Raw genomic sequence first — 22,072 nt, 5'->3', positions numbered from 1 at the left:
GCCAGAGTAAGAGTTAAGACCTTAACCAGTAGGCCAGAGTACGAGTCTAAGACCTTAGCTATTAGGCCAGAGTAAGAGTTAAGACCTTAACCTGTAGGCCATAGTACGAGTCTAAGACATTAGCTATTAGGCCAGAGTGAGAGTTAAGACCTTAACCAGTAGGCTAGAGTACGAGTCTAAGACCTTAGCTATTAGGCCAGAGTAAGAGTTAAGACCTTAGCTATTAGGCCAGAGTAAGAGTTAAGACCTTAACCAGTAGGCCAGAGTAAGTGTTAAGACCTTAACCAGTAGGCCAGAGCAAGAGTTAAGACCTTATCCATTAGGCCAGAGTACGATTCTAAGACCTTAGCTATTAGACCAGAGTAAGAGTTAAGACCTTAGCTATTAGGCCAGAGTAGGAGTCTAAGACCTTAGCTATTAGGCCAGAGTAAGAGTTAAGACCTTAACCAGTAGGCCAGAGTAAGAGTTAAGACCTTAGCTATTAGGCCAGAGTAAGAGTTAAGACCTTAACCAGTAGGCCAAAGTCAGAGTTAAGACCTTAACCTGGAGGCCAGAGCAAGAGTTAAGACCTTAACCTGTAGGCCATAGTATGAGTCTAAGACCTTAGCTATTAGGCCAGAGTAAGAGTTAAGACCTTAGCTATTAGGCCAGAGTAAGAGTTAAGACCTTAGCTATTAGGCAAGAGTACGAGTCTAAGACCTTAGCTATTAGGCCAGAGTAAGAGTTAAGACCTTAACCAGTAGGCCAGAGTAAGAGTTAAGACCTTAGCTATTAGGCCAGAGTAAGAGTTAAGACCTTAACCAGTAGGCCAAAGTCAGAGTTAAGACCTTAACCTGTAGGCCAGAGCAAGAGTTAAGACCTTAACCTGTAGGCCATAGTACGAGTCTAAGACCTTAGCTATTAGGCCAGAGTAAGAGTTAAGACCTTAGCTATTAGGCCAGAGTAAGAGTTAAGACCTTAACCATTTGGCCAGAGTACGAGTCTAAGACCTTAGTTATTAGGCCAGAGTAAGAGTTAAGACCTTAACCAGTAGGCCAGAGTAAGAGTTAAGACCTTAACCTGTCGGCCATCGTACGAGTCTAAGACCTTAGCTATTAGGCCAGAGTAAGCGTTAAGACCTTAAACAGTAGGCCAGAGCAAGAGTTAAGACCTTATCCATTAGGCCAGAGTACGAGTCTAAGACCTTAGCTATTAGGCCAGAGTAAGAGTTAAGACCTTAGCTATTAGGCCAGAGTAAGTGTTAAGAGCTTAGCTATTAGGCTAGAGTACGAGTCTAAGACCTTAGCTATTAGGCCAGAGTAAGAGTTAAGACCTTAACCAGTAGGCCAGAGTACGAGTCTAAGACCTTAGCTATCAGGCCAGAGTAAGAGTTAAGACCTTAACCATTAGGCCAGAGTAAGAGATAGGACCTTAACCAGTAGGCCAGAATACGAGTCTAAGACCTTAGCTATTAGGCCAGAGTAAGAGTTAAGACCTTAGCTATTAGGCCAGAGTAAGAGTTAAGACCTTAACCAGTAGGCCAAAGTCAGAGTTAAAACCTTAACCTGTAGGCCAGAGCAAGAGTTAAGACCTTAACCTGTAGGCCATAGTATGAGTCTAAGACCTTAGCTATTAGGCCAGAGTAAGAGTTAAGACCTTAGCTATTAGGCCAGAGTAAGTGTTTAGAGCTTAGCTATTAGGCTAGAGTACGAGTCTAAGACCTTAGCTATTAGGCCAGAGTAAGAGTTAAGACCTTAACCAGTAGGCCAGAGTACGAGTCTAAGACCTTAGCTATTAGGCCAGAGTAAGAGTTAAGACCTTAACCATTAGGCCAGAGTAAGAGTTAAGACCTTAACCAGTAGGCCAGAGTAAGAGTTAAGACCTTTACCATTAGGCCGGAATACGAGTCTAAGACCTTAGCTATTAGGCCAGAGTAAGAGTTAAGACCTTAGCTATTAGGCCAGAGTAAGAGTTGAGACCTTAACCTGTAGGCCAGAGTAAGAGAAAAGACCTTAACCATTGGGCCAGAGTACGAGTCTAAGACCTTAGCTATTAGGCCAGAGTAAGAGTTAAGACATTAACCTGTAGGCCAGAGTATGAGTCTAAGACCTTAGCTATTAGGCCAGAGTAAGAGTTAAGACCTTAACCATTAGGCCAGAGTACGAGTCTAAGACCTTAGTTATTATGCCAGAGTAAGAGTTAAGACCTTAACCAGTAGGCCAGAGTAAGAGTTAAGACCTTAACCAGTAGGCCAGAGTACGAGTCTAAGACCTTAGCTATTAGGCCAGAGTAAGAGTCTAAGACCTTAGCTATTAAGCCAGAGTAAGAGTTAAGACCTTAACCAGTAGGCCAGAGTAAGAATTAAGACCTTAACCATTCGGCCATAGTACGAGTCTAAGACCTTAGCTATTATGCCAGAGTAAGAGTTAAGACCTTAACCAGTAGGCAGAGTAAGAGTTAAGACCTTTACCATTAGGCCGGAATACGAGTCTAAGACCTTAGCTATTAGGCCAGAGTAAGAGTTAAGACCTTAGCTATTAGGCCAAAGTAAGAGTTAAGACCTTAACCTGTAGGCCAAAGTAAGAGTTAAGACCTTAGCTATTAGGCCAGAGTAAGCGTTAAGACCTTAAACAGTAGGCCAGAGCAAGAGTTAAGACCTTATCCATTAGGCCAGAGTACGAGTCTAAGACCTTAGCTATTAGGCCAGAGTAAGAGTTAAGACCTTAGCTATTAGGCCAGAGTAAGTGTTAAGAGCTTAGCTATTAGGCTAGAGTACGAGTCTAAGACCTTAGCTATTAGGCCAGAGTAAGAGTTAAGACCTTAACCAGTAGGCCAGAGTACGAGTCTAAGACCTTAGCTATCAGGCCAGAGTAAGAGTTAAGACCTTAACCATTAGGCCAGAGTAAGAGATCGGACCTTAACCAGTAGGCCAGAATACGAGTCTAAGACCTTAGCTATTAGGCCAGAGTAAGAGTTAAGACCTTAGCTATTAGGCCAGAGTAAGAGTTAAGACCTTAACCAGTAGGCCAAAGTCAGAGTTAAGACCTTAACCTGTAGGCCAGAGCAAGAGTTAAGACCTTAACCTGTAGGCCATAGTATGAGTCTAAGACCTTAGCTATTAGGCCAGAGTAAGAGTTAAGACCTTAGCTATTAGGCCAGAGTAAGTGTTTAGAGCTTAGCTATTAGGCTAGAGTACGAGTCTAAGACCTTAGCTATTAGGCCAGAGTAAGAGTTAAGACCTTAACCAGTAGGCCAGAGTACGAGTCTAAGACCTTAGCTATTAGGCCAGAGTAAGAGTTAAGACCTTAACCATTAGGCCAGAGTAAGAGTTAACACCTTAACCAGTAGGCCAGAGTAAGAGTTAAGACCTTTACCATTAGGCCGGAATACGAGTCTAAGACCTTAGCTATTAGGCCAGAGTAAGAGTTAAGACCTTAGCTATTAGGCCAGAGTAAGAGTTAAGACCTTAACCTGTAGGCCAGAGTAAGAGAAAAGACCTTAACCATTGGGCCAGAGTACGAGTCTAAGACCTTAGCTATTAGGCCAGAGTAAGAGTTAAGACATTAACCTGTAGGCCAGAGTATGAGTCTAAGACCTTAGCTATTAGGCCAGAGTAAGAGTTAAGACCTTAACCATTAGGCCAGAGTACGAGTCTAAGACCTTAGTTATTATGCCAGAGTAAGAGTTAAGACCTTAACCAGTAGGCCAGAGTAAGAGTTAAGACCTTAACCAGTAGGCCAGAGTACGAGTCTAAGACCTTAGCTATTAGGCCAGAGTAAGAGTCTAAGACCTTAGCTATTAAGCCAGAGTAAGAGTTAAGACCTTAACCAGTAGGCCAGAGTAAGAGTTAAGACCTTAACCATTAGGCCATAGTACGAGTCTAAGACCTTAGCTATTATGCCAGAGTAAGAGTTAAGACCTTAACCAGTAGGCAGAGTAAGAGTTAAGACCTTTACCATTAGGCCGGAATACGAGTCTAAGACCTTAGCTATTAGGCCAGAGTAACAGTTAAGACCTTAGCTATTAGGCCAAAGTAAGAGTTAAGACCTTAACCTGTAGGCCAAAGTAAGAGTTAAGACCTTAACCTGTAGGCCAGAGTACGAGTTAAGACCTTAACCTGTAGGCCATAGTACGAGTCTAAGACCTTAGTTATTAGGCCAGAGTAAAAGTTAAGACCTTAACCATTAGGCCAGAGTAAGAGTTAAGACCTTAACCAGTAGGCCAGAGTACGAGTTAAGACCTTAACCATTAGGCCAGAGTACGAGTCTAAGACCTTAGCTATTAGGCCAGAGTAAGAGTTAAGACCTTAACCAGTAGGCCAAAGTCAGAGTTAAGACCTTAACCTGTAGGCCAGAGTAAGAGTTAAGACCTTAACCTGTAGGCCATAGTACGAGTCTAAGACCTTAGCTATTAGGCCAGAGTAAGAGTTAAGACCTTAGCTATTAGGCCAGAGTAAGAGTTAAGACCTTAACCATTAGGCCAGAGTACGAGTCTAAGACCTTAGCTATTAGGCCAGAGTACGAGTCTAACACCTTAGCTATTAGGCCAGAGTAAGAGTTAAGACCTTAGCTATTAGGCCAGAGTACGAGTCTAAGACCTTAGCTATTAGGCCAGAGTAAGAGTTAAGACCTTAACCAGTAGACCAGAGTAAGAGTTAAGACCTTAGCTATTAGGCCAGAGTAAGAGTTAAGACCTTAACCAGTAGGCCAAAGTCAGAGTTAAGACCTTAACCTGTAGGCCAGAGCAAGAGTTAAGACCTTAACCTGTAGGCCATAGTACGAGTCTAAGACCTTAGCTATTAGGCCAGAGTAAGAGTTAAGACCTTAGCTATTAGGCCAGAGTAAGAGTTAAGACCTTAACCATTTGGCCAGAGTACGAGTCTAAGACCTTAGTTATTAGGCCAGAGTAAGAGTTAAGACCTTAACCAGTAGGCCAGAGTAAGAGTTAAGACCTTAACCTGTCGGCCATCGTACGAGTCTAAGACCTTAGCTATTAGGCCAGAGTAAGCGTTAAGACCTTAACCAGTAGGCCAGAGCAAGAGTTAAGACCTTATCCATTAGGCCAGAGTACGAGTCTAAGACCTTAGCTATTAGGCCAGAGTAAGAGTTAAGACCTTAGCTATTAGGCCAGAGTAAGTGTTAAGAGCTTAGCTATTAGGCTAGAGTATGAGTCTAAGACCTTAGCTATTAGGCTAGAGTAAGAGTTAAGACCTTAACCAGTAGGCCAGAGTACGAGTCTAAGACCTTAGCTATTAGGCCAGAGTAAGAGTTAAGACCTTAACCATTAGGCCAGAGTAAGAGTTAAGACATTAACCATTAGGCCAGAGTAAGAGTTAAGACCTTAACCAGTAAGCCAGAGTAAGAGTTAAGACCTTTACCATTAGGCCGGAATACGAGTCTAAGACCTTAGCTATTAGGCCAGAGTAAGAGTTAAGACCATAACCAGTAGGCCAGAGTAAGAGTTAAGACCTTAACCATTAGGCCAGAGTACGAGTCTAAGACCTTAGTTATTATGCCAGAGTAAGAGTTAAGACCTTAACCAGTAGGCCAGAGTAAGAGTTAAGACCTTAACCAGTAGGCCAGAGTACGAGTCTAAGACCTTAGCTATTAGGCCAGAGTAAGAGTTAAGACCTTAACCTGTAGGCCATAGTACGAGTCTAAGACATTAGCTATTAGGCCAGAGTGAGAGTTAAGACCTTAACCAGTAGGCCAGAGTACGAGTCTAAGACCTTAGCTATTAGGCCAGAGTAAGAGTTAAGACCTTAACCAGTAGGCCAGAGTAAGTGTTAAGACCTTAACCAGTAGGCCAGAGCAAGAGTTAAGACCTTATCCATTAGGCCAGAGTACGAGTCTAAGACCTTAGCTATTAGACCAGAGTAAGAGTTAAGACCTTAGCTATTAGGCCAGAGTACGAGTCTAAGACCTTAGCTATTAGGCCAGAGTAAGAGTTAAGACCTTAACCAGTAGGCCAGAGTAAGAGTTAAGACCTTAGCTATTAGGCCAGAGTAAGAGTTAAGACCTTAACCAGTAGGCCAAAGTCAGAGTTAAGACCTTAACCTGTAGGCCAGAGCAAGAGTTAAGACCTTAACCTGTAGGCCATAGTATGAGTCTAAGACCTTAGCTATTAGGCCAGAGTAAGAGTTAAGACCTTAGCTATTAGGCCAGAGTAAGAGTTAAGACCTTAGCTATTAGGCCAGAGTACCAGTCTAAGACCTTAGCTATTAGGCCAGAGTAAGAGTTAAGACCTTAACCAGTAGGCCAGAGTAAGAGTTAAGACCTTAGCTATTAGGCCAGAGTAAGAGTTAAGACCTTAACCAGTAGGCCAAAGTCAGAGTTGAGACCTTAACCTGTAGGCCAGAGCAAGAGTTAAGACCTTAACCTGTAGGCCATAATACGAGTCTAAGACCTTAGCTATTAGGCCAGAGTAAGAGTTAAGACCTTAGCTATTAGGCCAGAGTAAGAGATAAGACCTTAACCATTTGGCCAGAGTACGAGTCTAAGACCTTAGTTATTAGGCCAGAGTAAGAGTTAAGACCTTAACCAGTAGGCCAGAGTAAGAGTTAAGACCTTAACCTGTCGGCCAGAGTAAGAGTTAAGACCTTAACCATTAGGCCAGAGTAAGAGTTAAGACCTTTAGCATTAGGCCGGAATACGAGTCTAAGACCTTAGCTATTAAGCCAGAGTAAGAGTTAAGACCTTAGCTATTAGGCCAGAGTAAGAGTTAAGACCTTAACCTGTAGGCAAAAGTAAGAGTTAAGACCTTAACCTGTAGGCCAGAGTACGAGTTAAGACCTTAACCTGTAGGCCATAGTACGAGTCTAAGACCTTAGTTATTAGGCCAGAGTAAGAGTTAAGACCTTAATCAGTGGGCCAGAGTAAGAGTTAAGACCTTAACCATTAGGCCAGAGTACGAGTCTAAGACCTTAGCTATTAGGCCAGAGTAAGAGTTAAGACCTTAACCAGTAGGCCAAAGTCAGAGTTAAGACCTTAACCTGTAGGCCAGAGTAAGAGTTAAGACCTTAACCTGTAGGCCATAGTACGAGTCTAAGACCTTAGCTATTAGGCCAGAGTAAGAGTTAAGACCTTAGCTATTAGGCCAGAGTAAGAGTTAAGACCTTAACCATTAGGCCAGAGTACGAGTCTAAGACCTGAGCTATTAGGCCAGAGTAAGAGTTAAGACCTTAACCAGTAGGCCAGAGTAAGAGTTAAGACCTTAACCTGTAGGCCAGAGCAAGAGTTAAGACCTTATCCATTAGGCCAGAGTACGAGTCTAACACCTTAGCTATTAGGCCAGAGTAAGAGTTAAGACCTTAGCTATTAGGCCAGAGTACGAGTCTAAGACCTTAGCTATTAGGCCAGAGTAAGAGTTAAGACCTTAACCTGTCGGCCATCGTACGAGTCTAAGACCTTAGCTATTAGGCCAGAGTAAGCGTTAAGACCTTAACCAGTAGGCCAGAGCAAGAGTTAAGACCTTATCCATTAGGCCAGAGTACGAGTCTAAGACCTTAGCTATTAGGCCAGAGTAAGTGTTAAGACCTTAGCTATTAGGCCAGAGTAAGTGTTAAGAGCTTAGCTATTAGGCTAGAGTACGAGTCTAAGACCTTAGCTATTAGGCCAGAGTAAGAGTTAAGACCTTAACCAGTAGGCCAGAGTACGAGTCTAAGACCTTAGCTATTAGGCCAGAGTAAGAGTTAAGACCTTAACCATTAGGCCAGAGTAAGAGTTAAGACATTAACCATTAGGCCAGAGTAAGAGTTAAGACCTTAACCAGTAGGCCAGAGTAAGAGTTAAGACCTTTACCATTAGGCCGGAATACGAGTCTAAGACCTTAGCTATTAGGCCAGAGTAAGAGTTAAGACCATAACCAGTAGGCCAGAGTAAGAGTTAAGACCTTAACCATTAGGCCAGAGTACGAGTCTAAGACCTTAGTTATTATGCCAGAGTAAGAGTTAAGACCTTAACCAGTAGGCCAGAGTACGAGTCTAAGACCTTAGCTATTAGGCCAGAGTAAGAGTTAAGACCTTAACCTGTAGGCCATAGTACGAGTCTAAGACATTAGCTATTAGGCCAGAGTGAGAGTTAAGACCTTAACCAGTAGGCCAGAGTACAAGTCTAAGACCTTAGCTATTAGGCCAGAGTAAGAGTTAAGACCTTAGCTATTAGGCCAGAGTAAGAGTTAAGACCTTAACCAGTAGGCCAGAGTAAGTGTTAAGACCTTAACCAGTAGGCCAGAGCAAGAGTTAAGACCTTATCCATTAGGCCAGAGTACGATTCTAAGACCTTAGCTATTAGACCAGAGTAAGAGTTAAGACCTTAGCTATTAGGCCAGAGTACGAGTCTAAGACCTTAGCTATTAGGCCAGAGTAAGAGTTAAGACCTTAACCAGTAGGCCAGAGTAAGAGTTAAGACCTTAGCTATTAGGCCAGAGTAAGAGTTAAGACCTTAACCAGTAGGCCAAAGTCAGAGTTAAGACCTTAACCTGTAGGCCAGAGCAAGAGTTAAGACCTTAACCTGTAGGCCATAGTATGAGTCTAAGACCTTAGCTATTAGACCAGAGTAAGAGTTAAGACCTTAGCTATTAGGCCAGAGTAAGAGTTAAGACCTTAACCATTTGGCCAGAGTACGAGTCTAAGACCTTAGTTATTAGGCCAGAGTAAGAGTTAAGACCTTAACCTGTCGGCCATCGTACGAGTCTAAGACCTTAGCTATTAGGCCAGAGTAAGCGTTAAGACCTTAACCAGTAGGCCAGAGCAAGAGTTAAGACCTTATCCATTAGGCCAGAGTACGAGTCTAAGACCTTAGCTATTAGGCCAGAGTAAGAGTTAAGACCTTAGCTATTAGGCCAGAGTAAGTGTTAAGAGCTTAGCTATTAGGCCAGAGTACGAGTCTAAGACCTTAGCTATTAGGCCAGAGTAAGAGTTAAGACCTTAACCAGTAGGCCAGAGTAAGAGTTAAAACCTTAGCTATTAGGCCAGAGTAAGAGTTAAGACCTTAACCAGTAGGCCAAAGTCAGAGTTAAGACCTTAACCTGTAGGCCAGAGCAAGAGTTAAGACCTTAACCTGTAGGCCATAGTACGAGTCTAAGACCTTAGCTATTAGGCCAGAGAAAGAGTTAAGACCTTAGCTATTAGGCCAGAGTAAGAGATAAGACCTTAACCATTTGCCCAGAGTACGAGTCTAAGACCTTAGTTATTAGGCCAGAGTAAGAGTTAAGACCTTAACCAGTAGGCCAGAGTAAGAGTTAAGACCTTAACCTGTCGGCCATCGTACGAGTCTAAGACCTTAGCTATTAGGCCAGAGTAAGCGTTAAGACCTTAACCAGTAGGCCAGAGCAAGAGTTAAGACCTTATCCATTAGGCCAGAGTACGAGTCTAAGACCTTAGCTATTAGGCCAGAGTAAGAGTTAAGACCTTAGCTATTAGGCCAGAGTAAGTGTTAAGAGCTTAGCTATTAGGCTAGAGTACGAGTCTAAGACCTTAGCTATTAGGCCAGAGTAAGAGTTAAGACCTTAACCAGTAGGCCAGAGTATGAGTCTAAGACCTTAGCTATTAGGCCAGAGTAAGAGTTAAGACCTTAACCATTAGGCCAGAGTAAGATTTAAGACATTAACCATTAGGCCAGAGTAAGAGTTAAGACCTTAACCAGTAGGCCAGAGTAAGAGTTAAGACCTTTCCCATTAGGCCGGAATACGAGTCTAAGACCTTAGCTATTAGGCCAGAGTAAGAGTTAAGACCATAACCAGTAGGCCAGAGTAAGAGTTAAGACCTTAACCATTAGGCCAGAGTACGAGTCTAAGACCTTAGTTATTATGCCAGAGTAAGAGTTAAGACCTTAACCAGTAGGCCAGAGTAAGAGTTAAGACCTTAACCAGTAGGCCAGAGTACGAGTCTAAGACCTTAGCTATTAGGCCAGAGTAAGAGTTAAGACCTTAACCTGTAGGCCATAGTACGAGTCTAAGACATTAGCTATTAGGCCAGAGTGAGAGTTAAGACCTTAGCTATTAGGCCAGAGTAAGAGTTAAGACATTAACCAGTAGGCCAGAATACGAGTCTAAGACCTTAGCTATTAGGCCAGAGTAAGAGTTAAGACCTTAGCTATTAGGCCAGAGTAAGAGTTAAGACCTTAACCAGTAGGCCAGAGTAAGAGTTAAGACCTTAGCTATTAGGCCAGAGTAAGAGTTAAGACCTTAACCAGTAGGCCAAAGTCAGAGTTAAGACCTTAACCTGTAGGCCAGAGCAAGAGTTAAGACCTTAACCTGTAGGCCATAGTATGAGTCTAAGACCTTAGCTATTAGGCCAGAGTAAGAGTTAAGACCTTAGCTATTAGGCCAGAGTAAGTGTTAAGAGCTTAGCTATTAGGCTAGAGTACGAGTCTAAGACCTTAGCTATTAGGCCAGAGTAAGAGTTAAGACCTTATCCAGTAGGCCAGAGTACGAGTCTAAGACCTTAGCTATTAGGCCAGAGTAAGAGTTAAGACCTTAACCATTAGGCCAGAGTCAGAGTTAAGACCTTAACCAGTAGGCCAGAGTAAGAGTTAAGACCTTTACCATTAGGCCGGAATACGAGTCTAAGACCTTAGCTATTAGGCCAGAGTAAGAGTTAAGACCTTAGCTATTAGGCCAGAGTAAGAGTTAAGACCTTAACCTGTAGGCCAGAGTAAGAGATAAGACCTTAACCATTGGGCCAGGGTACGAGTCTAAGACCTTAGCTATTAGGCCAGAGTAAGAGTTAAGGCATTAACCTGTAGGCCAGAGTATGAGTCTAAGACCTTAGCTATTAGGCCAGAGTAAGAGTTAAGACCTTAACCATTAGGCCAGAGTACGAGTCTAAGACCTTAGTTATTATGCCAGAGTAAGAGTTAAGACCTTAACCAGTAGGCCAGAGTAAGAGTTAAGACCTTAACCAGTAGGCCAGAGTACGAGTCTAAGACCTTAGCTATTAGGCCAGAGTAAGAGTCTAAGACCTTAGCTATTAAGCCAGAGTAAGAGTTAAGACCTTAACCAGTAGGCCAGAGTAAGAGTTAAGACCTTAACCATTAGGCCAGAGTACGAGTCTAAGACCTTAGCTATTATGCCAGAGTAAGAGTTAAGACCTTAACCAGTAGGCAGAGTAAGAGTTAAGACCTTAACCTGTAGGCCAGAGTAAGAGTTAAGACCTTAACCATTAGGCCAGAGTAAGAGTTAAGACCTTTACCATTAGGCCGGAATACGAGTCTAAGACCTTAGCTATTAGGCCAGAGTAAGAGTTAAGACCTTAGCTATTAGGCCAGAGTAAGAGTTAAGACCTTAACCTGTAGGCCAAAGTAAGAGTTAAGACCTTAACCTATAGGCCAGAGTACGAGTTAAGACCTTAACCTGTAGGCCATAGTACGAGTCTAAGACCTTAGTTATTAGGCCAGAGTAAAAGTTAAGACCTTAACCATTAGGCCAGAGTAAGAGTTAAGACCTTAACCAGTAGGCCAGAGTACGAGTTAAGACCTTAGCTATTAGGCCAGACTAAGAGTTAAGACCTTAATCAGTAGGCCAGAGTAAGAGTTAAAACCTTAACCATTAGGCCAGAGTACGAGTCTAAGACCTTAGCTATTAGGCCAGAGTAAGAGTTAAGACCTTAACCAGTAGGCCAAAGTCAGAGTTAAGACCTTAACCTGTAGGCCAGAGTAAGAGTTAAGACCTTAACCTGTAGGATATAGTACGAGTCTAAGACCTTAGCTATTAGGCCAGAGTAAGAGTTAAGACCTTAGCTTTTAGGCCAGAGTAAGAGTTAAGACCTTAACCATTAGGCCAGAGTACGAGTCTAAGACCTGAGCTATTAGGCCAGAGTAAGAGTTAAGACCTTAACCAGTAGGCCAGAGTAAGAGTTAAGACCTTAACCTGTAGGCCAGAGCAAGAGTTAAGACCTTATCCATTAGGCCAGAGTACGAGTCTAACACCTTAGCTATTAGGCCAGAGTAAGAGTTAAGACCTTAGCTATTAGGCCAGAGTACGAGTCTAAGACCTTAGCTATTAGGCCAGAGTAAGAGTTAAGACCTTAACCAGTAGACCAGAGTAAGAGTTAAGACCTTAGCTATTAGGCCAGAGTAAGAGTTAAGACCTTAACCAGTAGGCCAAAGTCAGAGTTAAGACCTTAACCTGTAGGCCAGAGCAAGAGTTAAGACATTAACCTGTAGGCCATAGTACGAGTCTAAGACCTTAGCTATTAGGCCAGAGTAAGAGTTAAGACCTTAGCTATTAGGCCAGAGTAAGAGTTAAGACCTTAACCATTTGGCCAGAGTACGAGTCTAAGACCTTAGTTATTAGGCCAGAGTAAGAGTTAAGACCTTAACCAGTAGGCCAGAGTAAGAGTTAAGACCTTAACCTGTCGGCCATCGTACGAGTCTAAGACCTTAGCTATTAGGCCAGAGTAAGCGTTAAGACCTTAACCAGTAGGCCAGAGCAAGAGTTAAGACCTTATCCATTAGGCCAGAGTACGAGTCTAAGACCTTAGCTATTAGGCCAGAGTAAGAGTTAAGACCTTAGCTATTAGGCCAGAGTAAGTGTTAAGAGCTTAGCTATTAGGCTAGAGTATGAGTCTAAGACCTTAGCTATTAGGCCAGAGTAAGAGTTAAGACCTTAACCAGTAGGCCAGAGTACGAGTCTAAGACCTTAGCTATTAGGCCAGAGTAAGAGTTAAGACCTTAACCATTAAGCCAGAGTAAGAGTTAAGACATTAACCAGTAGGCCAGAGTAAGAGTTAAGACCTTTACCATTAGGCCGGAATACGAGTCTAAGACCTTAGCTATTAGGCCAGAGTAAGAGTTAAGACCATAACCAGTAGGCCAGAGTAAGAGTTAAGACCTTAACCATTAGGCCAGAGTACGAGTCTAAGACCTTAGTTATTATGCCAGAGTAAGAGTTAAGACCTTAACCAGTAGGCCAGAGTAAGGGTTAAGACCTTAACCAGTAGGCCAGAGTACGAGTCTAAGACCTTAGCTATTAGGCCAGAGTAAGAGTTAAGACCTTAACCTGTAGGCCATAGTACAAGTCTAAGACATTAGCTATTAGGCCAGAGTGAGAGTTAAGACCTTAACCAGTAGGCCAGAGTACGAGTCTAAGACCTTAGCTATTAGGCCAGAGTAAGAGTTAAGACCTTAGGTATTAGGCCAGAGTAAGAGTTAAGACCTTAACCAGTAGGCCAGAGTAAGTGTTAAGACCTTAACCAGTAGGCCAGAGCAAGAGTTAAGACCTTATCCATTAGGCCAGAGTACGATTCTAAGACCTTAGCTATTAGACCAGAGTAAGAGTTAAGACCTTAGCTATTAGGCCAGAGTACGAGTCTAAGACCTTAGCTATTAGGCCAGAGTAAGAGTTAAGACCTTAACCAGTAGGCCAGAGTAAGAGTTAAGACCTTAGCTATTAGGCCAGAGTAAGAGTTAAGACCTTAACCAGTAGGCCAAAGTCAGAGTTAAGACCTTAACCTATAGGCCAGAGCAAGAGTTAAGACCTTAACCTGTAGGCCATAGTATGAGTCTAAGACCTTAGCTATTAGGCCAGAGTAAGAGTTGAGACCTTAGCTATTAGGCCAGAGTAAGAGTTAAGACCTTAGCTATTAGGCCAGAGTACGAGTCTAAGACCTTAGCTATTAGGCCAGAGTAAGAGTTAAGACCTTAACCAGTAGGCCAGAGTAAGAGTTAAGACCTTAGCTATTAGGCCAGAGTAAGAGTTAAGACCTTAACCAGTAGGCCAAAGTCAGAGTTAAGACCTTAACCTGTAGGCCAGAGCAAGAGTTAAGACCTTAACCTGTAGGCCATAGTACGAGTCTAAGACCTTAGCTATTAGACCAGAGTAAGAGTTAAGACCTTAGCTATTAGGCCAGAGTAAGAGTTAAGACCTTAACCATTTGGCCAGAGTACGAGTCTAAGACCTTAGTTATTAGGCCAGAGTAAGAGTTAAGACCTTAACCAGTAGGCCAGAGTAAGAGTTAAGACCTTAACCTGTCGGCCATCGTACGAGTCTAAGACCTTAGCTATTAGGCCAGAGGAAGCGTTAAGACCTTAACCAGTAGGCCAGAGCAAGAGTTAAGATCTTATCCATTAGGCCAGAGTACGAGTCTAAGACCTTAGCTATTAGGCCAGAGTAAGAGTTAAGACTTTAGCTATTAGGCCAGAGTAAGTGTTAAGAGCTTAGCTATTAGGCTAGAGTACGAGTCTAAGACCTTAGCTATTAGGCCAGAGTAAGAGTTAAGACCTTAACCAGTAGGCCAGAGTACGAGTCTAAGACCTTAGCTATTAGGCCAGAGTAAGAGTTAAGACCTTAACCATTAGGCCAGAGTAAGAGTTAAGACATTAACCATTAGGCCAGAGTAAGAGTTAAGACCTTAACCTGTAGGCCAGAGTACGAGTCTAAGACCTTAGTTATTATGCCAGAGTAAGAGTTAAGACCTTAACCAGTAGGCCAGAGTAAGAGTTAAGACCTTAACCAGTAGGCCAGAGTACGAGTCTAAGACCTTAGCTATTAGGCCAGAGTAAGAGTTAAGACCTTAACCTGTAGGCCATAGTACGAGTCTAAGACATTAGCTATTAGGCCAGAGTGAGAGTTAAGACCTTCGCTATTAGGCCAGAGTAAGAGATAGACTCGTATTCTGGCCTACTGGTTAAGGTCCTAAGACCTTAGCTATTAGGCCAGAGTAAGAGTTAAGACCTTAGCTATTAGGCCAGAGTAAGAGTTAAGACCTTAACCAGTAGGCCAGAGTAAGAGTAAAGACCTTAGCTATTAGGCCAGAGTAAGAGTTAAGACCTTAACCAGTAGGCCAAAGTCAGAGTTAAGACCTTAACCTGTAGGCCAGAGCAAGAGTTAAGACCTTAACCTGTAGGCCATAGTATGAGTCTAAGGCCTTAGCTATTAGGCCAGAGTAAGAGTTAAGACCTTAGCTATTAGGCCAGAGTAAGTGTTAAGAGCTTAGCTATTAGGCTAGAGTACGAGTCTAAGACCTTAGCTATTAGGCCAGAGTAAGAGTTAAGACCTTAACCAGTAGGCCAGAGTATGAATCTAAGACCTTAGCTATTAGGCCAGAGTAAGAGTTAAGACCTTAACCATTAGGCCAGAGTAAGAGTTAAGACCTTAACCAGTAGGCCAGAGTAAGAGTTAAGACCTTTACCATTAGGCCGGAATACGAGTCTAAGACCTTAGTTATTATGCCAGAGTAAGAGTTAAGACCTTAACCAGTAGGCCAGAGTAAGAGTTAAGACCTTAACCAGTAGGCCAGAGTATGAGTCTAAGACCTTAGCTATTAGGCCAGAGTAAGAGTTAAGACCTTAGCTATTAGGCCAGAGTATGAGTCTAAGACCTTAGCTATTAGGCCAGAGTAAGAGTTAAGACCTTAACCTGTAGGCCATAGTACGAGTCTAAGACCTTAGCTATTAGGCCAGAGTGAGAGTTAAGACCTTAGCTATTAGGCCAGAGTAAGAGTTAAGACCTTAACCAGTAGGCCAGAGTACGAGTCTAAGACCTTAGCTATTAGGCCAGAGTAAGAGTTAAGACCTTAGCTATTAGGCCAGAGTAAGAGTTAAGACCTTAACCAGTAGGCCAGAGTATGAGTCTAAGACCTTAGTTATTAGGCCAGTGTAAGAGTTAAGACCTTAACCAGTAGGCCAGAGTAAGAGTTAAGACCTTAACCTGTAGGCCATAGTACTAGTCTAAGACCTTAGCTATTAGGCCAGAGTAAGAGTTAAGTCCTTAGCTATTAGGCCAGAGTAAGAGTTCAGACCTTAACCATTAGGCCAGAGTACGAGTCTAAGACCTTAGCTATTAGGCCAGAGTAAGAGTTAAGACCTTAACCAGTAGGCCAAAGTCAGAGTTAAGACCTTAACCTGTAGGCCAGAGTAAGAGTTAAGACCTTAACCTGTAGGATATAGTACGAGTCTAAGACCTTAGCTATTAGGCCAGAGTAAGAGTTAAGACCTTAGCTTTTAGGCCAGAGTAAGAGTTAAGACCTTAACCATTAGGCCAGAGTACGAGTCTAAGACCTGAGCTATTAGGCCAGAGTAAGAGTTAAGACCTTAACCAGTAGGCCAGAGTAAGAGTTAAGACCTTAACCTGTAGGCCAGAGCAAGAGTTAAGACCTTATCCATTAGGCCAGAGTACGAGTCTAACACCTTAGCTATTAGGCCAGAGTAAGAGTTAAGACCTTAGCTATTAGGCCAGAGTACGAGTCTAAGACCTTAGCTATTAGGCCAGAGTAAGAGTTAAGACCTTAACCAGTAGACCAGAGTAAGAGTTAAGACCTTAGCTATTAGGCCAGAGTAAGAGTTAAGACCTTAACCAGTAGGCCAAAGTCAGAGTTAAGACCTTAACCTGTAGGCCAGAGCAAGAGTTAAGACATTAACCTGTAGGCCATAGTACGAGTCTAAGACCTTAGCTATTAGGCCAGAGTAAGAGTTAAGACCTTAGCTATTAGGCCAGAGTAAGAGTTAAGACCTTAACCATTTGGCCAGAGTACGAGTCTAAGACCTTAGTTATTAGGCCAGAGTAAGAGTTAAGACCTTAACCAGTAGGCCAGAGTAAGAGTTAAGACCTTAACCTGTCGGCCATCGTACGAGTCTAAGACCTTAGCTATTAGGCCAGAGTAAGCGTTAAGACCTTAACCAGTAGGCCAGAGCAAGAGTTAAGACCTTATCCATTAGGCCAGAGTACGAGTCTAAGACCTTAGCTATTAGGCCAGAGTAAGAGTTAAGACCTTAGCTATTAGGCCAGAGTAAGTGTTAAGAGCTTAGCTATTAGGCTAGAGTATGAGTCTAAGACCTTAGCTATTAGGCCAGAGTAAGAGTTAAGACCTTAACCAGTAGGCCAGAGTACGAGTCTAAGACCTTAGCTATTAGGCCAGAGTAAGAGTTAAGACCTTAACCATTAAGCCAGAGTAAGAGTTAAGACATTAACCAGTAGGCCAGAGTAAGAGTTAAGACCTTTACCATTAGGCCGGAATACGAGTCTAAGACCTTAGCTATTAGGCCAGAGTAAGAGTTAAGACCATAACCAGTAGGCCAGAGTAAGAGTTAAGACCTTAACCATTAGGCCAGAGTACGAGTCTAAGACCTTAGTTATTATGCCAGAGTAAGAGTTAAGACCTTAACCAGTAGGCCAGAGTAAGGGTTAAGACCTTAACCAGTAGGCCAGAGTACGAGTCTAAGACCTTAGCTATTAGGCCAGAGTAAGAGTTAAGACCTTAACCTGTAGGCCATAGTACAAGTCTAAGACATTAGCTATTAGGCCAGAGTGAGAGTTAAGACCTTAACCAGTAGGCCAGAGTACGAGTCTAAGACCTTAGCTATTAGGCCAGAGTAAGAGTTAAGACCTTAGGTATTAGGCCAGAGTAAGAGTTAAGACCTTAACCAGTAGGCCAGAGTAAGTGTTAAGACCTTAACCAGTAGGCCAGAGCAAGAGTTAAGACCTTATCCATTAGGCCAGAGTACGATTCTAAGACCTTAGCTATTAGACCAGAGTAAGAGTTAAGACCTTAGCTATTAGGCCAGAGTACGAGTCTAAGACCTTAGCTATTAGGCCAGAGTAAGAGTTAAGACCTTAACCAGTAGGCCAGAGTAAGAGTTAAGACCTTAGCTATTAGGCCAGAGTAAGAGTTAAGACCTTAACCAGTAGGCCAAAGTCAGAGTTAAGACCTTAACCTATAGGCCAGAGCAAGAGTTAAGACCTTAACCTGTAGGCCATAGTATGAGTCTAAGACCTTAGCTATTAGGCCAGAGTAAGAGTTGAGACCTTAGCTATTAGGCCAGAGTAAGAGTTAAGACCTTAGCTATTAGGCCAGAGTACGAGTCTAAGACCTTAGCTATTAGGCCAGAGTAAGAGTTAAGACCTTAACCAGTAGGCCAGAGTAAGAGTTAAGACCTTAGCTATTAGGCCAGAGTAAGAGTTAAGACCTTAACCAGTAGGCCAAAGTCAGAGTTAAGACCTTAACCTGTAGGCCAGAGCAAGAGTTAAGACCTTAACCTGTAGGCCATAGTACGAGTCTAAGACCTTAGCTATTAGACCAGAGTAAGAGTTAAGACCTTAGCTATTAGGCCAGAGTAAGAGTTAAGACCTTAACCATTTGGCCAGAGTACGAGTCTAAGACCTTAGTTATTAGGCCAGAGTAAGAGTTAAGACCTTAACCAGTAGGCCAGAGTAAGAGTTAAGACCTTAACCTGTCGGCCATCGTACGAGTCTAAGACCTTAGCTATTAGGCCAGAGGAAGCGTTAAGACCTTAACCAGTAGGCCAGAGCAAGAGTTAAGATCTTATCCATTAGGCCAGAGTACGAGTCTAAGACCTTAGCTATTAGGCCAGAGTAAGAGTTAAGACTTTAGCTATTAGGCCAGAGTAAGTGTTAAGAGCTTAGCTATTAGGCTAGAGTACGAGTCTAAGACCTTAGCTATTAGGCCAGAGTAAGAGTTAAGACCTTAACCAGTAGGCCAGAGTACGAGTCTAAGACCTTAGCTATTAGGCCAGAGTAAGAGTTAAGACCTTAACCATTAGGCCAGAGTAAGAGTTAAGACATTAACCATTAGGCCAGAGTAAGAGTTAAGACCTTAACCTGTAGGCCAGAGTACGAGTCTAAGACCTTAGTTATTATGCCAGAGTAAGAGTTAAGACCTTAACCAGTAGGCCAGAGTAAGAGTTAAGACCTTAACCAGTAGGCCAGAGTACGAGTCTAAGACCTTAGCTATTAGGCCAGAGTAAGAGTTAAGACCTTAACCTGTAGGCCATAGTACGAGTCTAAGACATTAGCTATTAGGCCAGAGTGAGAGTTAAGACCTTCGCTATTAGGCCAGAGTAAGAGATAGACTCGTATTCTGGCCTACTGGTTAAGGTCCTAAGACCTTAGCTATTAGGCCAGAGTAAGAGTTAAGACCTTAGCTATTAGGCCAGAGTAAGAGTTAAGACCTTAACCAGTAGGCCAGAGTAAGAGTAAAGACCTTAGCTATTAGGCCAGAGTAAGAGTTAAGACCTTAACCAGTAGGCCAAAGTCAGAGTTAAGACCTTAACCTGTAGGCCAGAGCAAGAGTTAAGACCTTAACCTGTAGGCCATAGTATGAGTCTAAGGCCTTAGCTATTAGGCCAGAGTAAGAGTTAAGACCTTAGCTATTAGGCCAGAGTAAGTGTTAAGAGCTTAGCTATTAGGCTAGAGTACGAGTCTAAGACCTTAGCTATTAGGCCAGAGTAAGAGTTAAGACCTTAACCAGTAGGCCAGAGTATGAATCTAAGACCTTAGCTATTAGGCCAGAGTAAGAGTTAAGACCTTAACCATTAGGCCAGAGTAAGAGTTAAGACCTTAACCAGTAGGCCAGAGTAAGAGTTAAGACCTTTACCATTAGGCCGGAATACGAGTCTAAGACCTTAGTTATTATGCCAGAGTAAGAGTTAAGACCTTAACCAGTAGGCCAGAGTAAGAGTTAAGACCTTAACCAGTAGGCCAGAGTATGAGTCTAAGACCTTAGCTATTAGGCCAGAGTAAGAGTTAAGACCTTAGCTATTAGGCCAGAGTATGAGTCTAAGACCTTAGCTATTAGGCCAGAGTAAGAGTTAAGACCTTAACCTGTAGGCCATAGTACGAGTCTAAGACCTTAGCTATTAGGCCAGAGTGAGAGTTAAGACCTTAGCTATTAGGCCAGAGTAAGAGTTAAGACCTTAACCAGTAGGCCAGAGTACGAGTCTAAGACCTTAGCTATTAGGCCAGAGTAAGAGTTAAGACCTTAGCTATTAGGCCAGAGTAAGAGTTAAGACCTTAACCAGTAGGCCAGAGTATGAGTCTAAGACCTTAGTTATTAGGCCAGTGTAAGAGTTAAGACCTTAACCAGTAGGCCAGAGTAAGAGTTAAGACCTTAACCTGTAGGCCATAGTACTAGTCTAAGACCTTAGCTATTAGGCCAGAGTAAGAGTTAAGTCCTTAGCTATTAGGCCAGAGTAAGAGTTCAGACCTTAACCATTAGGCCAGAGTACGAGTCTAAGACCTTAGTTATTAGGCCAGAGTAAGAGTTAAGACCTTAACCAGTAGGCCAGAGTAAGAGTTAAGACCTTAACCATTAGGCCAGAGTACGAGTCTAAGACCTTAGTTATTAGGCCAGAGTAAGAGTTAAGACCTTAACCATTAGGCCAGAGTATGAGTCTAAGACCTTAGCTATTAGGCCAGAGTAAGAGTTAAGACCTTAGCTATTAGGCCATAGTAAGAGTTAAGACCTTAACCTGTAGGCCAGAGTAAGAGTTAAGACCTTAACCAGTAGGCCAGAGTAAGAGGTAAGACCTTAGCTATTAGGCCAGAGTAAGAGTTAAGACCTTAACCATTGGGCCAGAGTACGAGTCTAAGACGTTAGCTATTAGGCCAGAGTAAGAGTTAAGACCTTAACCTTTAGGCCAGAGTATGAGTCTAAGACCTTAGCTATTAGGGCAGAGTGAGAGTTAAGACCTTAACCTGTAGGCCATAGTACGAGTCTAAGACCTTAGCTATTAGGCCAGAGTGAGAGTTAAGACCTTAGCTATTAGGCCAGAGTAAGAGTTAAGACCTTAACCAGTAGGCCAGAGTACGAGTCTAAGACCTTAGCTATTAGGCCAGAGTAAGAGTTAAGACCTTAGCTATTAGGCCAGAGTAAGAGTTAAGACCTTAACCAGTAGGCCAGAGTATGAGTCTAAGACCTTAGTTATTAGGCCAGTGTAAGAGTTAAGACATTAACCAGTAGGCCAGAGTAAGAGTTAAGACCTTAACCTGTAGGCCATAGTACTAGTCTAAGACCTTAGCTATTAGGCCAGAGTAAGAGTTAAGTCCTTAGCTATTAGGCCAGAGTAAGAGTTCAGACCTTAACCATTAGGCCAGAGTACGAGTCTAAGACCTTAGTTATTTGGCCAGAGTAAGAGTTAAGACCTTAACCAGTAGGCCAGAGTAAGAGTTAAGACCTTAACCATTAAGACCTTAGTTATTAGGCCAGAGTAAGAGTTAAGACCTTAACCATTAGGCTAGAGTATGAGTCTAAGACCTTAGCTATTAGGCCAGAGTAAGAGTTAAGACCTTAGCTATTAGGCCATAGTAAGAGTTAAGACCGTAACCTGTAGGCCAGAGTAAGAGTTAAGACCTTAACCAGTAGGCCAGAGTAAGAGGTAAGACCTTAGCTATTAGGCCAGAGTAAGAGTTAAGACCTTAACCATTGGGCCAGAGTACGAGTCTAAGACCTTAGCTATTAGGCCAGAGTAAGAGTTAAGACCTTAACCTTTAGGCCAGAGTATGAGTCTAAGACCTTAACCATTAGGCCAGAGTAAGAGTTAAGACCTTAACCAGTAGGCCAGAGTAAGAGTCTAAGCCCTTAGCTATTAGGGCAGAGTAAGAGATAAGACCTTAGCTTTTAGGGCAGAGTAAGAGTTAAAACCTTAACCAGTAGGCCAGAGTAAGAGTCTAAGACCTTAACCAGTAGGCCACAGTACGAGTCTAAGACCTTAGCTTTAAGGCCAGAGTAAGAGTTAAGACCTTAGCTATTAGGCCAGAGTACGAGTCTAAGACCTTAGCTATTAGGCCAGAGTAAGAGTTAAGACCTTAACCTGTAGGCCAGAGTATGAGTCTAAGACCTTAGCTATTAGGCCAGAGTACGAGTCTAAGACCTTAGTTATTAGGCCAGAGTAAGAGTTAAGACCTTAACCAGTAGGCCAGATTAAGAGTTAAGACCTTAACCTGTAGGCCATAGTACGAGTCTAAGACCTTAGCTATTAGGCCAGAGTGAGAGTTAAGACCTTAGCTATTAGGCCAGAGTTAGAGTTAAGACCTTAACCAGTAGGCCAGAGTACGAGTTTAAGACCTTAGCTATTAGGCCAGAGTAAGAGTTAAGACCTTAACCAGTAGGCCAGAGTAAGTGTTAAGACCTTAACCAGTAGGCCAGAGTACAAGTCTAAGACCTTAGCTATTAGGCCAGAGTAAGAGTTAAGACCTTAACCAGTAGGCCAGAGTAAGAGTTAAGACCTTAACCATTAGGCCAGAGTACGAGTCTAAGACCTTAGTTATTAGGCCAGAGTAAGAGTTCAGACCTTAACCATTAGGCCAGAGTACGAGTCTAAGACCTTAGTTATTAGGCCTGTGTAAGAATTAAGACCTT

This window comes from Triturus cristatus, chromosome 11 (assembly GCF_964204655.1).
Source record: "Triturus cristatus chromosome 11, aTriCri1.1, whole genome shotgun sequence".
Classification (NCBI taxonomy): Eukaryota; Metazoa; Chordata; class Amphibia; order Caudata; family Salamandridae; genus Triturus; species Triturus cristatus.
This window is presented reverse-complemented; position numbering follows the sequence as displayed.